This window comes from Rattus norvegicus, chromosome 4 (genome assembly GCF_036323735.1).
Source record: "Rattus norvegicus strain BN/NHsdMcwi chromosome 4, GRCr8, whole genome shotgun sequence".
In the NCBI taxonomy this organism is placed as follows: Eukaryota; Metazoa; Chordata; class Mammalia; order Rodentia; family Muridae; genus Rattus; species Rattus norvegicus.
Genome location: NC_086022.1, coordinates 44,589,714 through 44,610,121, shown reverse-complemented (window position 1 = coordinate 44,610,121; position 20,408 = coordinate 44,589,714). Strand labels below are relative to the sequence as shown.

Below are 20,408 nucleotides of genomic sequence, written 5' to 3'. Positions count from 1 at the left end.
GAACTAGATGGGAATGAATAATCTTGTGGCAATAGTTCCAGAAGCTATCATTGATCATGTTTTCGATGGCTTATTACTGCTGTAACTGAAAGCCTTTGGAAACACTTAAAATGTATCATCAAAATAAAATGCTAAACAACTAGAATACGCATTTAAATAACTGGCATTTATAGTTGTACACAGCATATTTGTAATACATTTATATAACACAATCACCATTTGACATTATATAAATATTTATAGTAGTTAAAAATACAGGTATTGAGTGAAATGGGTAAAGTGGCTGGCTTCGCAGATGAACTCTTGGAGTTTGTTCTAGAACTCACATGACAGAAGGAAAGAACCAACTCTCACAAGCTGTCCTTGATTCTCCATGAGCACCATCACACACACACACACACACACACACACACATACATACACACACACACACCAGATAAATGTAAATTAAAAAGATAAAAAATGCACACGGTGATAGAGATGCATAAATAATCATGTATAGTAAGCAATATAGCAATATAGGAGTTTTGTAAGATACTAATTATCTTTCTACCACAGCCATAGTTATACTACAAGGTCCAGAAATCTGAAGATTGCTCTCTTGCAACCAGCATGTAGTCAGTGTGTCAGATAGCCAAGCTACAACCTTTGAGAAAATATTCACTTTGTCTCCTGGCCCCCCAAAATAAAATCTGCTTATATTATAAGTAAAAGCTAGTATTATATAAATAACTGATTTACAACATATTTATGTGACAATGTTTCTTTGAAAACAGAAAATGATGCACAATTCACAATTTAATAGTAATTTTGAATGTGGTTCATACGTTTCTAATCTGACATTTGACAATTAAAAAAATTATTAATGAAAAAGTGGTCATAAGTGGAAATAAAGAAATAAAGAAAAGAATTCCAGAGTGAGTTTCTTCTATTTCAAACAGACAAGTATTTTCTGTTTTTTTCATTTTGGTAAGTTAGAACACAGATTAATTTGATTCATTTGATATCATGGGAAAGAATGTGTCAAAAATAGTTCAGTGATTTCAAAAAATATTTCTGAATTAAAGAATATATGTTAGTATATTTCCATTTATTATAATATGTAGCACCATGAATGAGTGATCTAAAATCAATCAGTTGGAGACTAGGAAAGTAAGATCAGGGACCAAAGGCCTTAGATCTGGCTTCCTAAATAAGAGTACTGAGTTGCCCTGATGTGTTTGTGGGTGCTCTGTTATTTAAAATGTTAAAAAGTTATCGGTTTGATCACTTGTTTTTTGATAAGCAAGTAGGATGATTAAAATAAATTGTCGGAGGGGGGTGCAGTGCAAACTACAAAACTATGTAATTTTCTAACTATCATTGACCTTATAGTCTCCTCAAGAAGCTGGGAATTAGGCAGCAGCTGAGGGATAGAGAAAGACATGGTACAGTTTCATTTCAAAAGTGCCAGTGTAGGTAGATTAGACGGAACACATCACAAAGACAGAAGACAAAGACAGAAGGGAGGGATGAATGGATAGAGGGAAGAGTAGATGGATGGAAGGAAGAGGGAAGGAGGGAGGGAGGCAGAGAGAAAAAAGGAAGGAAGGAAGGAAGGAAGGAAAAGGGGGAAGATTGGTATGGGGGCACATGTCTACACATAGCTATTTTGCATAAACATGCATCTTCATGAAGATGATCATTTCGTTGGGATGTTACTATCTTTCTTGTCTAACAGCCCCTCATTGCTTGTTCTGTTATCACTTAAACCTCTGCATTTCTCCAAGTAAACGTGCTCTGTGCATAGTGCGCAGGAGGGAACTTTCTAGGCCAATTCTATGAATGGAGGCATGCCATAATGTTCCCAAGCCTACAGTCAGCATCCAGGTGATCTGCAGGACAGGACTTTCTATGCTACTGTGACTGGTTTGGTGTTTGGCCAAAGCAAACTGCCTGCTGTCTTTACAACTTCCAAGATTAGTAGTCAGTCCTCTCACTGTGCAGAATAATTTAATTTTCAAGCTCATGAGTTTCTTACAAACTACTAAGACACAAATGTATATTCCCACATCAGGGCCATGTGGAAGTTATACATGCATAGCTCGGATGTATGGGATGCATTCACATTTTAATCAGATCCTGGCCTCCTCTGAAAGGCTGCCATCTGAAAGATAAGCCAAGTAACACACAGCAAATTGCATTCTCTACTTTCCTAAATATGTACCAAGGCATATCTTAAAGTTCATATAAGGGCTAGGAAAACATGTCTGGAGGATATCAAACATTTAATGCAAACTGATAATATCATCTAAATCCACATATAAATGTATGCATGTGAACACACCTGTATACATACATACATACACACACACACACACACACACACACACACACACACACACACACACACAAAACCAAGCAACCAAAATCGTCCCTATCAATTATACTTTGTTTTCAGACTTCTCAGTAGCCTTATGTGCTACTGTTAAATTTTCAAAATTTAAAATGTCTCCATTTCTGTGGTTAATTTTAACTGACACATTTTCTTTATTACATTTAGACTACTCTAAAATTGCTTGCTTTTTGCTACCAAGAGCTACATAGGTAGGAATCCACTGATCAAAAAGAAGAGTGCATGTAAAAACCTTGGTGCTACACTATTTATCAATATTCAGGGAAAAAAAGTATCAGACTTAAAAAGTTCTGGATTCACACATAGCTGTGGATTTCTCTAGAGGAATTCACAAACATATTTTTAAGCTTGATGTTAACTGGCCAACATAATTTCTACTAGCTATAAAATTGGATGCAGGCAAACATCCCAGTGACTGTGTGGTTCATTCAGTAACATCTAGTTCATTAAATGTGTGGCAGAGGTAAGGGAGAGAGACCTGTGACACTTTCTGTCAGGGAGGCAGGGCGAAGTCTGATAGACTTACCTTAGTGGGTATATGAGTAAATACTAGTAGATATTGATACTAGTCAAACTACTTAAGAATAAAGGGGGGAAAAAGCCTACATTTCTCCCTTTTCTCTCATCTCATGCTTACTAGATTGGTAGATCCAAACCTTAAAGTGATCCTGTCAAACGCGGATCTTCGTTTTTGTCACCACATAAATTAAGCAAGATCTTAGAGCTTTGGTTAAGATCAAGTCGATAAAAAGAACCACTAAGCGAACATCAGGTCATGTAGCAGAAAAGGCAATTTAACCATAGTCCTTTAATCCTTTATTCTGAGTGTATGGAGTAAATACATGGTGCCAAGAATTGTGCTAGGAGTTAATTACAATCTAATAATTCATGTAGAAAATAATAGAAAACAATGATATAGTTATGTAAACTAAAAGGAGAGTAGAAAATGTCTGAGACTGTCTTGCGATGAGTCAGATGCTTAAAGGAAAAATATAGGCATTATTCTCCAAAGGGTAGGTGGCAACTTTAGTTTATTTTGAAATACATATATAATAAAAGTCTTTGTGAATTCTTTCAGACAGTTGTTAGGACTAAAACACTGTGAAGACCATGTTTCTCAAGTCAATTTAAAATGGGAATGTAGGAGTCATAAAAAAACAAAAAAAAACCCCACAAAAAACAAAAAAAACAAAAATGTGTTTGGTAAAAGCATGGTGCCTTATTACAGCTGAACTTCACGGTAGACTTTCTGGAAGGGTTGGGTTTCCCCATTCAGTTCGTCACTTAATTAGACATCCCTACTACATGTGGGTGATTGAAAAAGTTTTGAGCATGATGTCGGTCCAGTCCTTTAATAAGTATGAGATGGAAAATCTAGTCACGACCTGTAGATGAGCTTTACAGTAGAAATCATCACTTCTAGGTTATGGTGTACACTACCTATGAGCTCACAGACTGCTTTATTGTTTGCTTCAGATATTCAGACCAAGAGAGTCCTGACCTCGGCACTTAAAAATCAAAAAGTGACTCCTAGGTGTAATCAATGCAAAACAGGGATTCACAGGATAGCTCTGTTCCCATCGTGACATACAAGGGTAGGAAGTGTCTGATTCTCCTTCCTGATCAATGCTTTGTGCTCTCTCTAGCTTTACACCTGCAGTTTACTGTCATGTAGGAAATGATCGCACTCAATTGACAGGTTTGATCCAAATTCCAGGCTCGGTTGCAGGTATAATGTCTACCATAATCATCGCTTTCCAAAAGCTTCCTGGTTTTGTCATATTCAAAAGAAACGACAATGAACTGAGTGGCATCTGCAGGCTTTTATCAAGTACTGGGCAGAGTATTTAGAGAGATCTGGGGTGGACAGTGCACACTGCCCTTTAATGCAGTCTCTCAGCGCAGGGAACAGTGTGACAGGGACAGCAGAAAGAGCAGCAGAGTGCAGTGACGGCTGTGAGCCTCCTTCCATCACCAGCCACCACTGCTTATTTTCAACCGCTAATCTTAAGGCACTAATTTTAATATTTAGTCATTTGCTTCAGGAGGCAGAGTCTGTCCAACTTCACTCTTCTCATAGATTCAAGCAAACACGTCACAGAGATTTTAGCCTTTTTTTTTTTTTAAGCATTGGAGGAATCAGGCTGCTCACACAGGCCTGTCGTAGAGACTCCGGACATCTGATATATAATATGCTATACCACATGTTTGAAGGCCAGAAAAGCAACTTCTAATCTCATTCTGGCTAATCAAGCTGCTCAGATTATTTTACATACTTCTGTGGTTTAGGCCTTGACATGCCCTTGTTTTCCTTTCTTCTCAAAGCTAAAGTTCCTCTCTTTGATTAGCTGAAACATTTGCATGGTCACTACACATTTTTCATTTTATAAATCATTATGCATTAGCAGTCTTGATCGCCTAGCTTGACTAATCCTGGCGAACTGAAATCACAGCTGAAGGTCAAACTCCATCCCACTGCACATTCATATTCAAACAAATCTGCGGCATTGTTCATTAGAGCCGTCAAATCATCATCGGGAGGAAGTTACCGCAGATCTCACCCTCACTCTTTTTTCTTCTCAAACTTAACCTACACAACAGCAACGCTCAGACAGATAAGAGCAGAATACAAACAGAATCAATAACACTTTTCAACTGAAGTGCCCGGTTTTATTTTAAGTTGTAAAACCCAGAACATCACCCGTAATTACACATAACAGCCGAGTGCTCAGCTAGTTGGGGGGAGAAATATAACCTAAAGAGAGGTATATTCATAAATAAAACCTCTTTCTCTCACCATGTTTACAAACTCAAATGTTCCTGGAAGCAGCAAGCTAGATTTATCCGGTGAAATTAGCATCTTCCTCAGAACCAGTAAGATCGGTTTTTCTGAAACCCGCACTAACAACTCTTCCTGTTTGTTTGTCCTACGTTCACAAATATTTCCTCTGACGTTTTAAAGGGAATTTTTAATATATCAGACACAGAAACAAAACAATTGTGATTTTTTTTTGATGGAGCTTGGAAAATTATCCCAAATAATATTAATTTCAACAAAAAAGCAAGCTGTCCTGATAAAAGACAACTCTGTAAGAAAGCAGAAATAACTATGAGAAGGAAGCTCTTTTCATGCTTTTAGAGGCACTCTTATAGATTGACGGACGATAATCATCTTAATTTCACTGCTCTCCAAAACAAAGACCCAGAAAAGGCAGCAAAAGACACTGGCCCATTCATTCCAGGCCCCGCACAATGCTAATTCCAACATTTAGCTGCATGGTTTTCTGCTTGATGTATCACAGCTCAAAAGATGAAAGCAGAGAAGTAATTGCTCTCCTGGTTCTTATTCTTCGCTGACAACCCATAAATTTAATTTTACACACACATTCATTTACATTTTCAAGTATATGACATGATAATTGCTAGAATATAACACCTCCATTCCTGTAGATACAGCAACTCGCTGATTGACACGTGTGGTGAATAGAGAAGAATGGTGGTTGAATTGCAGAATTTTTTTTTCTCTTCTGAAAATTACACTTAGAAGGGCTAACGGTAATAAGCATTTATGAAACAGTCTCACCATAAACATCTGCACGTAAAGTGAACAGTAGAGCCGCAGCCATTGCAGTCTCTTGGCTTTTCGTGCTTTACAGCGAACTGTAGTTTTGAAATAGTCAAACTGCTCACGGTAGAGGTGCTGAAGCGCACAGGCATGGAAGAGTCTCTTCCCAGTATTTACTCTATCCAAAGTCTGTCTTTTCAGTCAGTCTGGCCACTAAACACGCAGAGCCATAAAACACGCAGCCTGCTTGAAGGCATGTCCTTTATTTTATAAAATATAACTACGTTAATAGTGTCAACAATATGGGACATACTTTTCTATGGGGAAAAGAACATACTGATTATTTTGAAGTTATCCCCTGACAAAAATGTGTGCTCTGGCAGGCGCTCCTGCTGATGGCTATACTGACTTTGCTTCCTAGTTCACCCCCAGAGAAGGCGACAAATGGACTTGCTTTTCTCTGGCTTCAAAGTTCAAGAACGGAACAAAGCCCTCTAAATTGGATCCTGATGAGAAAACACCAGCAGCTTCCCAAAGAATGTCAGAGCATTAGAATGCCCTCCCTGCACTTGGAGTTGCTGATGGGGCTGTCCAACTGACAGAGGTCAACTTCAATGGGGGGGGGGACGAAGCAAGGGACAACTGAGGTAGATTTACTGTGACTATGGTACCAGTGCCTGCAATTGCGACTTGTGACTGACTTGACTAATTTGTACAGATCAAAGATTTGTTCACGTCTGCTCGACACTCAGTGGCTACTAGAATAAACTACAGCAACACCTGTGTCTGTAAAACAAAACTCTATCATGCTCCAGACTCTATTTTGTGCCTCATGCAATACATATGACACCTCGAGAGTTGGAAAAACATACCTAGTGGAGGCTCCAAAAGATACCTTGTTTTAGGAAACTAATTAAAAATAAGCTAACATCTGCAAGACATGTAATCATATTAAATCTATTTGTGGGTCCCTTTCAGTACTTAGAAATGTAGCTAAGATAGTTAAAGAAACGCTACATATAATCATTGACACTCACAATTAGAAAACTTCATTTAAAAGACGGAACTGTTTTAATGTAGACAGTGAACATTTAATGGGGTTACCAAAACAAGCCTCTTATCTTAAAACCATAATTTCAACTAGTAATGGGAAGGATTAGGACCGTAATTTATCTTACAAAGTTGGTGTATGCACTGCCTTATTTTACTTAAGTCTAACCTGTGCCTCTTGAAATTTTAAGATAAACATAAGAACAAGATATACATATATATATATACATACATACACAGAGAAATATCATAAGTGATATTTTCGGGAAATAAATGAATTTTAACCATAAATAGTTGACTCTGATATATTCTGTAGCGTTTAGGTCACATTATAAAACTACTTTAGGTCCTTTATGCATCTTATACTTCTCTTTAACTTTACACTGTGAGATCACATACTCCGTGGATTTTTTTGGACAGAATCCTCTTTTTCTTTATCATAGCCGTACCCATTTAGTTTATCAGGTCCACCTAGATCATAAAGCTATGGTGAACATACAGTCTTGCTCATCCTGTCTCAATAGACTTCCATGATTACTTTTTACCAACTAGTCTTGTCGAAAGGTTTCTAGCATTATAGGTAATGTAAAGTCCATTAGGTTGGGCTCTTCATAGCATGACATGCAGTAAATTACAAGTGCTTCAAGCAGTTCAGTGAATTACAGTTCATCACTTTGAAAGGTTTCCCACTACAAGACCACAGATATCAGATCTGGCAGTTAGGATCCAATTAACACTTTGGTCAGAATAATCAGATTGCATGTGTAAGGCTTGTATAATTCGTTTATTGCGTCCATGCATCTTCTGTCCGTAGGTAGAGTTGTTGCTGTTATTTCAGAGCTGGGAATCAGTATTTCACTTGCCTTTGGGTTATATTTCAAGTTCTCTTGCAGTGCAGTGATGAACTCCTCTTGTCTCAGCAATTTAGATCACTTGTCCTGTAGATATTACAGCTTGAGAAATGGTTTGTTTCTGATAGTTTTGTTTTGTGCTCTTACTATGTCATTACATGTCTAGAGAAAAAAATGCTAGCAATTTTTACTAAGCACGTTTTATTTAGTGTATCAAAGACAGCTTTCTCTAGCATGATCACTGTGAACCTTGCATAACAACCCCATACAGCATCAATGACATATGCAATGACATTTACATGTGTACCGTCATGCAAAACTATTTCTTGCTAGACTGGATGTAGTACTGAGATGGAATGAGAAAACATTCTGATTCAGTGATACCATTTTTCTAGCCACCATCAGTTATTTGGAAGAGATCCTTCAGGGAAAGATTATTAAGCAGAGAATAAAATAGCTCATATTTGATAGTGCTGGCCAGTGCTTTCATAGCCAGGTTACTCATACTTTCAGACATTATGCCTAACTGAATAGAAACTGAGACAGTATAATAGGACCCAAAGGATGATACAGTTTCTTTTAAAAATTGGATATACAAATTCCACTACTGCAATTTCAAAGCCACAATAGTCTAATAAATTCTCATAAATAAAAAAGCCCAATAACGTTTTATGAAATAGAACCATATTCAATTCACACTGACACTTATTCGTTATAAATTACTGTTTCTTTATTCCTTTTCATATAACACTAATACAGAATTAAGTTCTTAGATTCAGGACACACATTTCAAATCCAATACAAACTGTTGCAGTAGCATGGAAACACATTTAACGATTCCCCTCCTAAGACATATTAAACATGATTGCTCTTTATACGTGGAATCAGAGTGATAATGCCAGACTTCCTGATTGAATGTCTGCCCCTGTCTTTCATTTAGATGGGTAGCTATTTTTGTGGTTACAGAAGAGAATACAACTCATATCCAGTTTCTTTCATAAGTGGCCATTTCCTGTTTTGTATAATTAACTGATCCAGAGGGCCAAGCAGACAATGTAAATAAAAATATTCCTTCTCTCGTGAGCGTTGGTAACAGGGGCACTCAGCATTAATGAAGGTGTGGAAAGCAGCAGAAACCTGGCTGAAATGTCAGGGAGCGGAATCGGGAAACTCTGAGTTGAACACCAGCTCTTCCTTGTTTGCTTGTCTCTTTGGTCAAGCTGTTTAATTTCTCGAAGGATCTACTTCACTGACGGTGGGAAGGGTAGGGGCGTCTCTTCCACCGGTTACCCTCAGGACTAAATATGTAATGCATGCCTCTTGTCCTCTCTACCTAGCTAAACTTCTCTCTCAAGAAACCCGGTTGTACCTAATATATTGCCTTGTTACACAGATGAGATGAGATATAGAGCCCCTATCTCTGCTTTAGATGAAAATCTTCAAAAAAAAAAAAAAAAAAAACAAAACCCCCAAGTTTGAGAATCTTTCACTAATGACTTACAATCAGAATGGAAAACACAGGAAAACAATGCAAAATGAAAACGGGGTGGGGGGGGGCCGTGAGGCCACTATTTGACAAATGTATCTTCTATACATTCTGCTGTCTATTTTAAAGGAAGATTCAGTTTAAAAAGCAGATAAAAAAATACATGTCAAAGTGCAAGGAGACAACTCAGTCAACAAAGTGTTGCCTTCCAAGTATAAGGACCTGAGTTCAATTCCCGGAACCCATGTAAAGCATCAAGCATGTGGGTCTAGCCTTGAATACCTGTTACTGGGGTTATAGGGATAGGTGCTGTCTTAGGGTTTTTATTGCTGTGAAGAGACACCATGACCATGATAACTTTTATATAGGAAAAAATTTAGTTAGGGCTGGGTTACAGTTTCGGAGGTTTAGTCCATTTTTTATCATGTAGGCAGATATGTTGCTAGAGGAGCCGAGAGTTCTCTATCCTCATCAGCAGTTTAGCAGAAGTAACCAAGAGCCACAGCCTGACGTAGCTTGAGCATATGAGACCTCAAACCCTGCCCTTACCGTGACACATGTCCTCTAATAAGGCCATACCTCTTCCAATAAGGCAACATTTCCTAATAGTGCTACTCCTTAGGGGCCAAGCACTCAGACACATGAATCTCTAGGGATCATTGCTATGTAAACCGCCACAGGCTGAATCCTCGGGACTAACTGGGTAACCATTCTAGCTTACTTGGTAGGTTCTAGATCAGCCAGATGTGACCAGTGCCTGAGAAACAACACTCAAGGTTGACCTCCAGTCTCTACATACATGGGAAGGTATGGCTTGGAAAGGTCTCGGATAGGGAGCACCACGCTAAAGTCTGAAGAGTGCAAAGGGGCTGCCTGCAATGGAAATAATGAAAAAGATTACAGGAAGTGTCACTCTGAATACCTGGGCCAGAGACATAGAAGAGATGAAGCTACCTGGCAAGGTGCCTGCTTGTTTGCCACCATGCTTCTTGCTGTGGTGATGACGGACTAACCTCCAAAACAGTAAGCCGGCCCCAATTAAACGCTTTTCTTTTTATAAGAGTTGCCTTGGTTGTGGTCACCGTGTACACAGACAGAAAGCTACAGACCTTTAACTGGGCCCCTATTTACATTCTAATAGGGGAGAGGCTGCTTCTCCAGCACCATAGCTTCCTGTGTTCCCCCATGTTTCCTGCCATGATAATGGACTAACCTCTGAAACTCTATGCAAGCCCCAATTAAAAGCAACTAATTACTTAATAGCTACAGAAAACAAAGTGCTCAGAAAGGGAAAGCACACCATGGTGATAGCTGTTGGTGAGGCCCAGAGAAAGCTGCTTTGGATCAAATGAGCCTCGGGATGAGAAGTGGGTTGCAAAAAGAAATAATGATCCCAGAAAATCGAGGTGGTGGGGTGTGTATGTGAGGTTTTAAGAATTGGGGGGGATGGAGGGAGGAAAGGGAAGGCAGAAAGTGACGTAATTCCATTTTAATTAAAAAATGTAAGAAAGCAAAAGGAAAAAATAATAGAATGAAGCCACGAATAATACACTGAAGCCTAGCTAAGAAATTAGGATAATTAGAAGGTAATGTCCTTTGCCTTGGTCAGTATGGAGTTTAGGTGAAAATTGTATCATGTGATGGTATGAATAAGAATGGCCCCCATTGGCTCATACATTTGAAGGTTTAGGGAGAGGTCCTGTTTGAAAGGATTAGGAAGCATGGCCTTGTTGGAGTGGGTATGTCCTTGTAGGTGGACCTGTGTTGCTGTGGCCCTTGGGCTTTCGGAAACACAAACTAGTCCCAGTGGCTCTCTCTTCCTGCTCTCTTCAGATCTAGATGTAGAACTCTCCAGTACCACAGCTTTCTGTATGCCATGCTTCTCGCCATGATGATAATTGACTAACCTCTGAATTGCATGCAAGCCCCAATTAAATGCATGCGTTTCCTTTTGGTAAGAGTTGCTATGATCATAGTGTCTCTTCACAGCCATAGAAAACTGACTAAGACAGGTCAGGAGTCAAGTTGTATGAGGAAGGAAGCTTGCAGTAATCGAGAAAACACTACTCTTTTCACAAAGAAGGTTATGATCACAGTCTAGATGCTCAATTAGAGGCGTATGGAATAAGAGAGTTTTCGTTTTCTAAAAAGCGAAGACATTTCTGTGCCAGTACATTTCTCTTTTGATCTAAACAAACTGGTAGTGAGTGAAATGTCAGTGGGATGGAAGGAAAGGAAGCAATTATTTATTCTTAAGTAGTTTACTTTTGCTGGTAGCTGCTAATGGTGATACACTTGTCCTCCATTACTGCTTTTCTCTGAATGACGAATGAGTATATGAAAGCTCTGTTAACCTCCACTTGTTCACTAGACTGCAATATAAAACTAAAGGCTTAAATATAAAAATAAACATGATAAAATTTGAGAAGAAATAGCAAATGATTAGTTTGCACTCATAGAATCAAAAGAAAGATCCAGAAGAAAACACAAACCCAGGAACCATAGAGGAAACTGTCAATATAATCAGCCACATTTTAAAAATATGAACATTATTAATTTCATTCTTTAAGTTTGCTTTCATTATTGAGTATGTTTTATTCTATTTCATATACAAAAATATTTTCTAAAATTTTAATTCAGGGTTGATTACAAATATATACATGCACACACATATACACACACAAAATATATTAATTCCTCTCAGCAGTTATAAATTCTTATAAAAATTTCCTGAGCAAAATCACCAATATAGTAATATAAAAGTAAATTAGGTGTGACCCCAGTAACATGGCATTATCTAAAAGGATTTTTGTCAGGCTGGTGAGATTTTTCAGTGACATGTATGGGGATAGAATATTAATAAGCAGACTCAAATTTGAAATAAAAAGATAAGGTGAGAATTAGCCTGAATGTATTAGAGATCTTCTTGACCAGAATGGGAATAGAATTCATACCCTTGTGAAATGTTATTCTTTGCATATCAAAATGATAAACAGTTTTATCTTATACAATTGAAAAAACCTGAAGGTAGATGACAGTCACTAGCCCGTTGTTTAAGAAACATAAACAAAAAATAAATATTCAAGTGAGATTCAAGCCATGTGTTTTCACTTGGCTACAGCAGTATTTTACTTAAGCTAATTGCACTACCATCCCCTCAAAGGTGATGGGCACACCTTCAACATTTCTAACTTTTGGGAGTTGTTTCCGAATTTATCAATTTGTTCATTTAATTTTTCCTGTAGAAAAGACAATGAACTTATTTCTAACCTTATAAAGTATCAAAATCTACAAATTTATCTATCTACAACTTTTATATCCTAAACACAAAATGTATATCAAAATCAAGAATAATCCAAGAATAGAAGTATCGGGAACAAGAATACCCATGGCAGGGAATAGGGAGGCAAAGATTAAAACAGAGACAGAAGAAATACCCATTCAGAGCCTGCCCCACATGTGACCCATATATATACAGCCACCCAATTAGACAAGGTGGATGAAGCAAAGAAGTGCAGGCCGACAGGAGCCGGATGTAGATCTCTCCTGAGAGACACAGCCAGAATACAGCAAATACAGAGGCGAATGCCAGCAGCAAACCACTGAACTGAGAATAGGTCCCCTATTGAAGGAATCAGAGAAAGGACTGGAAGAGCTTGAAGGGGCTCGAGACCCCAAAAGTACAACAATGTCAAGCAACCAGAGCTTCCAGGGACTAAGCCACTACCTAAAGACTATACATGGACTGACCCTGGACTCTGACCCCATAGGTAGCAATGAATATCCTAGTAAGAGCACCAGTGGAAGGGGAAGCCCTTGGTCCTGCTAAGACTGAACCCTCAGCGAACGTTATTGTTGGGGGGAGGACGGTAATGGGGGGAGGATGGGGAGGGGAACATCCATATAGAAGGGGAGTGGGAGGAGCTAGGAGGATGTTGGCCCGGAAACCGGGAAAGGGAATAACATTCGAAATGTAAATTAGAAATACTCAAGTTAATAAAGAAAAAAACGGAAAAAGAAAAAAATTATTAACTAAAAAAAAAAAGTATTGGCTGTTCTTTCTGAGACAGGCATGAACCTAGACCTACACTGCTCTCCCAAACACTTAGCCTCGGACAACAGAGGAGATACTTCTGGACCCCTTAGGCGTCAGATCCAGGATGTCAAACCCTTTCCTGCAAGGAGCCAGCTTATTCTTCCATGTGAAACTAAAAGGAACCATGTGTGGTGGGATGTACTATGCCAGACTCCACTGGGAGGAATTAACAAAATCTGTTATTCTGTTTCCTTCATATCAAGGTCTTTTAATGTATCCTCTGAGGATAGTTTTAAGCATTTTGCATAAGAAATTTAATTTATGTTTCAGTTTTATTCCATTTTCCACTCCTCCTTTTCTAGTGTTCATTCTCTCATCGATCTCTCTGTGCCGCTCATTTTATCCCCCTAATTTCACCAAGGAGGCAACCATACTTGTACACAGTTGGATTACACAGTAATACATATGTTTTACTAGGACAGCAATCCAAAATTCCTATGGATACAACTGTTGTAATACTGTTACCACTGAGTGCTACTCCAGAGGTGTTTTCTTTTGAAAAAGAAAAGAGAGATGCAACTTCTAAGTTCTAGGTCAAGCTGTCTGGGGAGAATGCATGGAAAGAAATCACCCTGAAGGCCTTTTAATGAGAAGAAAAATGCTAAAAAGCATTCAAAAGGAAATATTAAATATTTTGGAAGAATACATCTGTACTATCAGTTGTGTGTCCTTGTAGTGCTGGTGTATGGTGATTATAAAAAACAAAATCTTGATAGAGTTTCTTCTGTGAGTCTTGAGTGCACTGCTCTCAATACAGGCTTGTCAGCATGGCAGACTCTGAAGTCCCAGGGTGGGACCGACCAGAGCTATATTCAGACTCCTTCAATATTTCTATTGACAAATCAGGAGGAAATTAATAACAGTTCTTATGTTACCAACAAGAGCAAGTGCCTAGGTACACACCCCTCACCTCAGATTTACAAATATTGGTTTATATTACAGCAATTCCATAGCTGATTTGAGGACTCCAAACTAACTCCTTACAAAGTCCCAAAGACATACATTCCTATGGCATCATCAGAGAATTCCATATGCTCTTGTGTCACAATTTATCTTCATAAAACTTGTAGCATTGTTATAGCAATATCAACATAGAAAAGACATAATATGCTAAGTCTCAGCTCATTTCATCTTCCAATGTATACACTCACTTTATAAAGTGACTTTACCATGTACTTCTTGCTGTCTGTTGTACCTCCAAACATTCTTACCATTCCATTGAAAAAATTCATATATATATGTATATATATATGCATATATATCCCTTTAAACTGTGAGCCTTGGAGATAAAAAAAATGATAAATGATACATGGTATATCCATTTATGAGCTTAACCCTTTTTCCTTGTAATCACAATATATTTCCATTATACTGTTTTGTAAACCTTTTGCTTTCTTGTATTGTAGGTGCCAGATATTTTAAATTTTATGTTGCATGACAGAATACAGGGTTGGGTGGGATGGATTCCTCCCTTCAGTTGGAAGAGTTTCTTCTCTTGTACTACAGCATTTCCAGCTTCTCCTTCCTTCAGGCTGGTTTGAAGCAATACTCTGATAGGATAATGTGACCATCCAGTATGCATTCTCTGCTTTAGACTACTTATAAGTAAACAGAATGTTTTATCATACAGCATTACTGACTGAACCATAACTGAGGTAAATTCTCTGAGGGCCTTGCTATAGTAGTTGATGCTCTGTCAGCATTAGGTGTCAGATTTTCTCTTAGTGTTATTATAGAACAGAAGACAAATCCCTGTGTGGATACTGATGCCAAGATCCTCTAAGCATAACCTGAACCCCCATGGCTCTGTCTGTGAAGATGCCCTTCCCAGAACATGATTCCATGTACTACCAAAAGGCATCTTTCTACCACATTGTGTACCTTTTCCTAATTAGTTTTCTGTTTCTGGCTCCGTAGAGAGAAATGAAGACAAAGGGATCCACAACAGAGATGGTTTCGAACACCAGTCCAATTCATGTTATAATCTGAGTGAATATCACCACCACCACCACCACCACCACCACCAAAACCACCATCATCATCATGCTTTAGGAAAAATACAGAACCAATTGGGAGCATGTTGGAGTATCTCCGATAACTCGGAGACTGAGGCAGAGGAATGACAGGTTTCTGTTCACCTTCATTAAAGCAGTGGTTCTTAACTTGTGAGTTTCAGATATCCTGCCTATTGGGTTTTTATATTTGAATTCATAACTGTAGCAAAATTACAGTTACAAAGGAAGTAGCAATAAAATTATTTTATGGTGGGGGGCTCACAACATGAGGAACTGTATTAAGGAACATTAGGAATATTGGGAACTACAGCATTAAGGGATTACACCTTATTTACAATATCCAAAAGGATGAGAAAAAAAGACAAAAGGGGGGAGGGGAGGAGAAAGTGAGGTAGCTGAGGCTGAAATATCAGGGGCTCAGCAGTATCTCAGATGGAACTCGACTGCAAAGTGTTTCAAATTTTGTTGGTCATGAAAGCTTGAATGTTTCTGAAATTTGTATCTAGTTTGGGAGTTTTCTTTGGCTTACCTATTGGTCCTGGAGGTCCATATACCTATTTCTTCGGGTTTGACATTGGAAAATACTGCTGTTAGTTGTACACAGGTACATCACAGAGCAGGCTTCCACTCATTCTGCTCACAGCAAAGTTTCTGCTACTATGGAGTCCCCACCCTCACCCCCTCTCTCCTTTCTCTCTGCTCTCTCTCTCTCTCTCTCTCTCTCTCTCTCTCCTTTTTCAGTTATCATTTTTATCTTTTTACAGTCCAGTCATTAACCCTCTCCTGGTCTGCCCTCCCATAGTTCCTTATCCAATTCCTTCTCCCCACCCCTAACCACCCACCCTACCCACCCTCATCTCCAAGAGGATGTCCCACTCCTACACCAGCTCGGCCTCTCCACTCCCTGGGGCCTCAAATCTCTCAAGGGTTTGGTATATCTTCTTTCACTGAGGCAAGACCAGGCAGTCCTCTGCTGTATATGTGTTGGGAACCTCAGACCAGCTAGTGTATGCTGCCTAGTTGATGGCTCAGTCCAAGAGAGCTGGGAGGTGAAAGACTCAAAGGGAGGGAACCTAGATGAAATGTCCAAGAGAGGGAACTTGTAGCGTTCACCTCCAGTGGAAAGAAAGGGCATCAAGTGGAGGGATGGTGTTGCCATCCCACAGTCAAAAACTCTTACCCAGAATTGTTCCTGTCTAAAAGAACTGCAGGGACAAAAATGGGGAAGAGACTGAGGGAAAGGTGGTCCAGTGACCAGCCCAACTTGGGATTCATCTCATGGCGGGGGCAGGGGGGCACCAAGGCCTGACACTATTATTGATGCTATGATGTGCTTACAAACAGGAGCGTAGTATGGCTGCTCTCTGAGAGACCACCAAGCAACTGACTGAGACAGATGCAGATACTTACACCCAACCGTTGAACTGAAGTCAGGGACCCCTGTATTTGAATTGGGGAAAGTCTGGAAGAAGCTGAGGAGAAAGACAGCCCCATACGAAAACCAACATTCTCAACTAACCCAGAGTCTGTCTCTTGAAGGAGGACACTGTTATCTTTCCTGGTTGCCAAACTCAACAGCTCAGGGTAATTTTCATTCTTTCTTCAAATGCAATTCTGTTTTCAATCAGTAAGTAACCACTACCCAATCAGGACCACCGTTCCTCTCCAGTCATATCCCTTGACGCCACTCGGGTGCCCTCAAGCTTTCGTTCGGAGCCTCACCATCTTCTATGTGGACTCTTGTTATACTCCCTCAAGCGGTCTCCCAGCCTCTAATGCCTTGCATCTCCACTCAATACTACTTAACTCGCGCCAGAATGATCTTTCCCAAATACAAATCTCATCATGTCCTTATCAAAGATCAAAAGACTTCTCAGTCCATTAGAGAAGAGTTCATTGCCTTACTTGAAATTCAGGCTCTCTCTTGCAATCTGGGGCAAACCTCTTCGCAGGGACCTCAGGACCTCTTCTAAGCACGCCTCAGAGACAGCACCACCTTCTGCCCACGGGAAGCACCTCTTCACTACCCCTTGTCTTTGTTATTTATGTTTGTTTTGTTACATTTCTCTCTAAACGGGGAACTGCCTCTCTCCCCAACCTATCAAATCTTTCCTCACGAATCTAAGTTCAATGCTACTTCAATAAAATGATCCCATGACATCTGGTTCAGTGACCAATTGTTTCTTTTCTATGGCCTAACTTTCTCCATTAATTTCATTAGTCTAAGTTGTCTGGGCCCATTAGTGAGACTCTGTTCCAGGTAAAAGTAAAATAAATTATCAGCAGTTCAATAACTTACTGTACATTGTGCAATCTTTGAACGTTTTTCTATCCCACCCCTCATTATTGTTTTCATTTAAAACAACAACAACAAACAAACAAACAAACAAACAAAACAAAACAAAAAAGAAAAAGCAGGATAACATGTAGATCAAGCTAGCCAGGAACTCCCTACATGGTGCAAGGTAACCTTGAATTTCTGTCCTCTGTCCTCTACCCTCTAGGGCTTGTTTATAGTCTGGTGTGGCCCACTTGTCTTTACGCAGAACTTGGGGGTCAAACCTAGGGCTTTGTACATAAAAGACAGTCTATAAACTGAGCTGTGTCTATGATGTCATCATACCCACTTGTCTGTACAGACAGGTGAGGAGGCAGAGGTCAACATCAGATGTGTTCCCTTATCATTCTCTAACTATTGAGATAGGCCTCACATTGAAGTCCGCCATTTATGCTATACTGGGTGTCCAGTGTCCTCAGGATAGCCTCAGTATTGCCTCAGGTTACAGACACAAAGCACTTTGCTGTCTCCTTACATGTTTTCTGAGGATGTGGCCTTAGGTCTTCAAGACCGTAAAATAGGTGTTTGACCTACAGAGCCATCTCCCCAGCTCTTGAGAGCTTTAAAAGGGACCAACAATTATAGAAACTCTTTTAGCTGTTTAGTACTCCCAAGTAAAGTTCTGAAATAAACTTGATGGCAGTAAAGAGCTGACGCCCTAGTGGAATATATCATTCCATAGAAAGAATTTCCAGAACATTCTATGGTCTCTAAGTAAACTAAATAGCATGCTGAAACTAGGAGCTGTGTCTTGGTTTCAGGTTATAAGTTGGCCTAGACTCTCATCCTTTATTCCCTTTTCATGATGCACTGAGTCATGGCCAACTCTATCCTGAACTAGTAAACAGAACATTCCTGAAGTAAACAATTTATAAGTTGTATATTGTACATCACAGAACACTACCACCCTTTACCACAGGAGTTGGTTACCTAAGCAAGCTGCATACAGAATAACTCTTAAGGGCACAGCACTGAGAGACTAGATAAAAATGCTGAGAGAAAAAATGACACTCTAAGGGCTATGCAACATGGAGATTGCTATGACAAGATGAATCATGTTGCTCAGAATGACTTTGTGAGAACAGAAAGGGAGGGTCAATGGTAGCCCTACATGGTGCAAGGTAACCTTGAATCTCTGTCCTCTACCCTCCAGGGCTTGTTTATAGCCTGGCGTGGCCCACTTGTCTTTATGCAGAACTTGGGGGTCAAACCCAGGGCTTTGTGCATAAAAGACAGTCTATAAACTGAGCTGTGTCCTCTATGATGTCGTGATACCCATTTGTCTGTACAGACAAGTAAGGAGGCCAGAGGTTAACATCAGATGCGTTCTCTTATCATTCTCTAACTATTGAGACAGGCCTCACATTGAGGTTACATATAGCTTTCCCTATATGTAAGCGCCTATGTCCATCCCCTATGTTACTCAGAGATATAATACAGTCACGCATTACTTAGTCACTGGAAAACAGTCTGAGAAATGCCCTAGACACATTCTGCTGTGTCTATACAAAATCTTAGATGTATATTCCAATCTATACCTAAGCTTTCTAGTGTAGTATACACTGTATAATCTCTTATTTCTAGGGCTATGAACAATATAGCAACAAGATGTTAAACTGAATACACACAAAAATGATATAGACAAGAGATGAGATAAGAACAAGATGTAGGAAGTTACCAAAGACATAATACAGCCTACAGTTTCATAGGAAATTTATTTTTTTGTAAGTAGGGTCATTGTAAAATCATAGAAAAAGTATTACTATAGTAAATGCATAAACTAGCAACAGTGGTTTCCTATAACCGCTAAGCATGCATCATATACAACGGTATGCACTGTACTCTCACACTACCAGAGGTACAGTATATTTGCTTACATGAAAAACACTACAAAGAGCTATAACACCCATTACATGACTAGATAATAGGACGTTTTAACCTCTATAACCTGATAAGATCAACCATCATGCATATAGTCCAACATTGATCAAAATGTCATCAGGCGGCTCATAATTACAATTATAGAGCTTCAGAGAACTGGAAGGAGAGGACATGTATTCAAACTGAGGGGATTTAGAACATCAATCAATACATTAGATAAACAGATTACAAAGAAATCTAGCTATTGAATGCATGCATATATAATATTATACACAATAAAATGGAGATAGTCGCATTTTTCTACTTTATCTGCAATGCACTATGTCTTAGGGAGCAAGCTTTAAAAAATTTCAAAGTCTTAAAATTACTGATCAGTACAAGACTAGCTGACAATAAACATTAGTTTGAGAAATTCCAAGCTGGGCATGATAGCATTGGTACACAATCCTAGCATACAGGACATGTAGTATGAGGATCAATAATTTGGGACAGCCTGGGGTACATAGCAAGATGAAGACAAAGACATAGACAGAGAAAAAATAATACAAAATAATAATGAGTTAAAAAAGAAGTCATAATACAATTCAAAAGGCATTTTAAACTGAATAATTGGACTGAAATAGATTGGGCCGTGATGGTTTAGCAAACACTGTGGTTAATGCTTACTGGTATATATTAGGAACAGAGAAAAAGAAAAAGAAAAAGAAAAAGAAAAAGAAAAAGAAAAAGAA

At 39.0% G+C, this 20,408-nt stretch overlaps 1 protein-coding gene across 9 annotated transcripts in view; it reads right to left on the bottom strand.

The window, feature by feature from the left end:
• The window catches only part of Foxp2 (forkhead box P2), a 577,853-nt gene that overhangs the window by 67,579 nt on the left and 489,866 nt on the right, over positions 1-20,408 (bottom strand). The gene's annotated exons all lie outside the window — the stretch shown is intronic.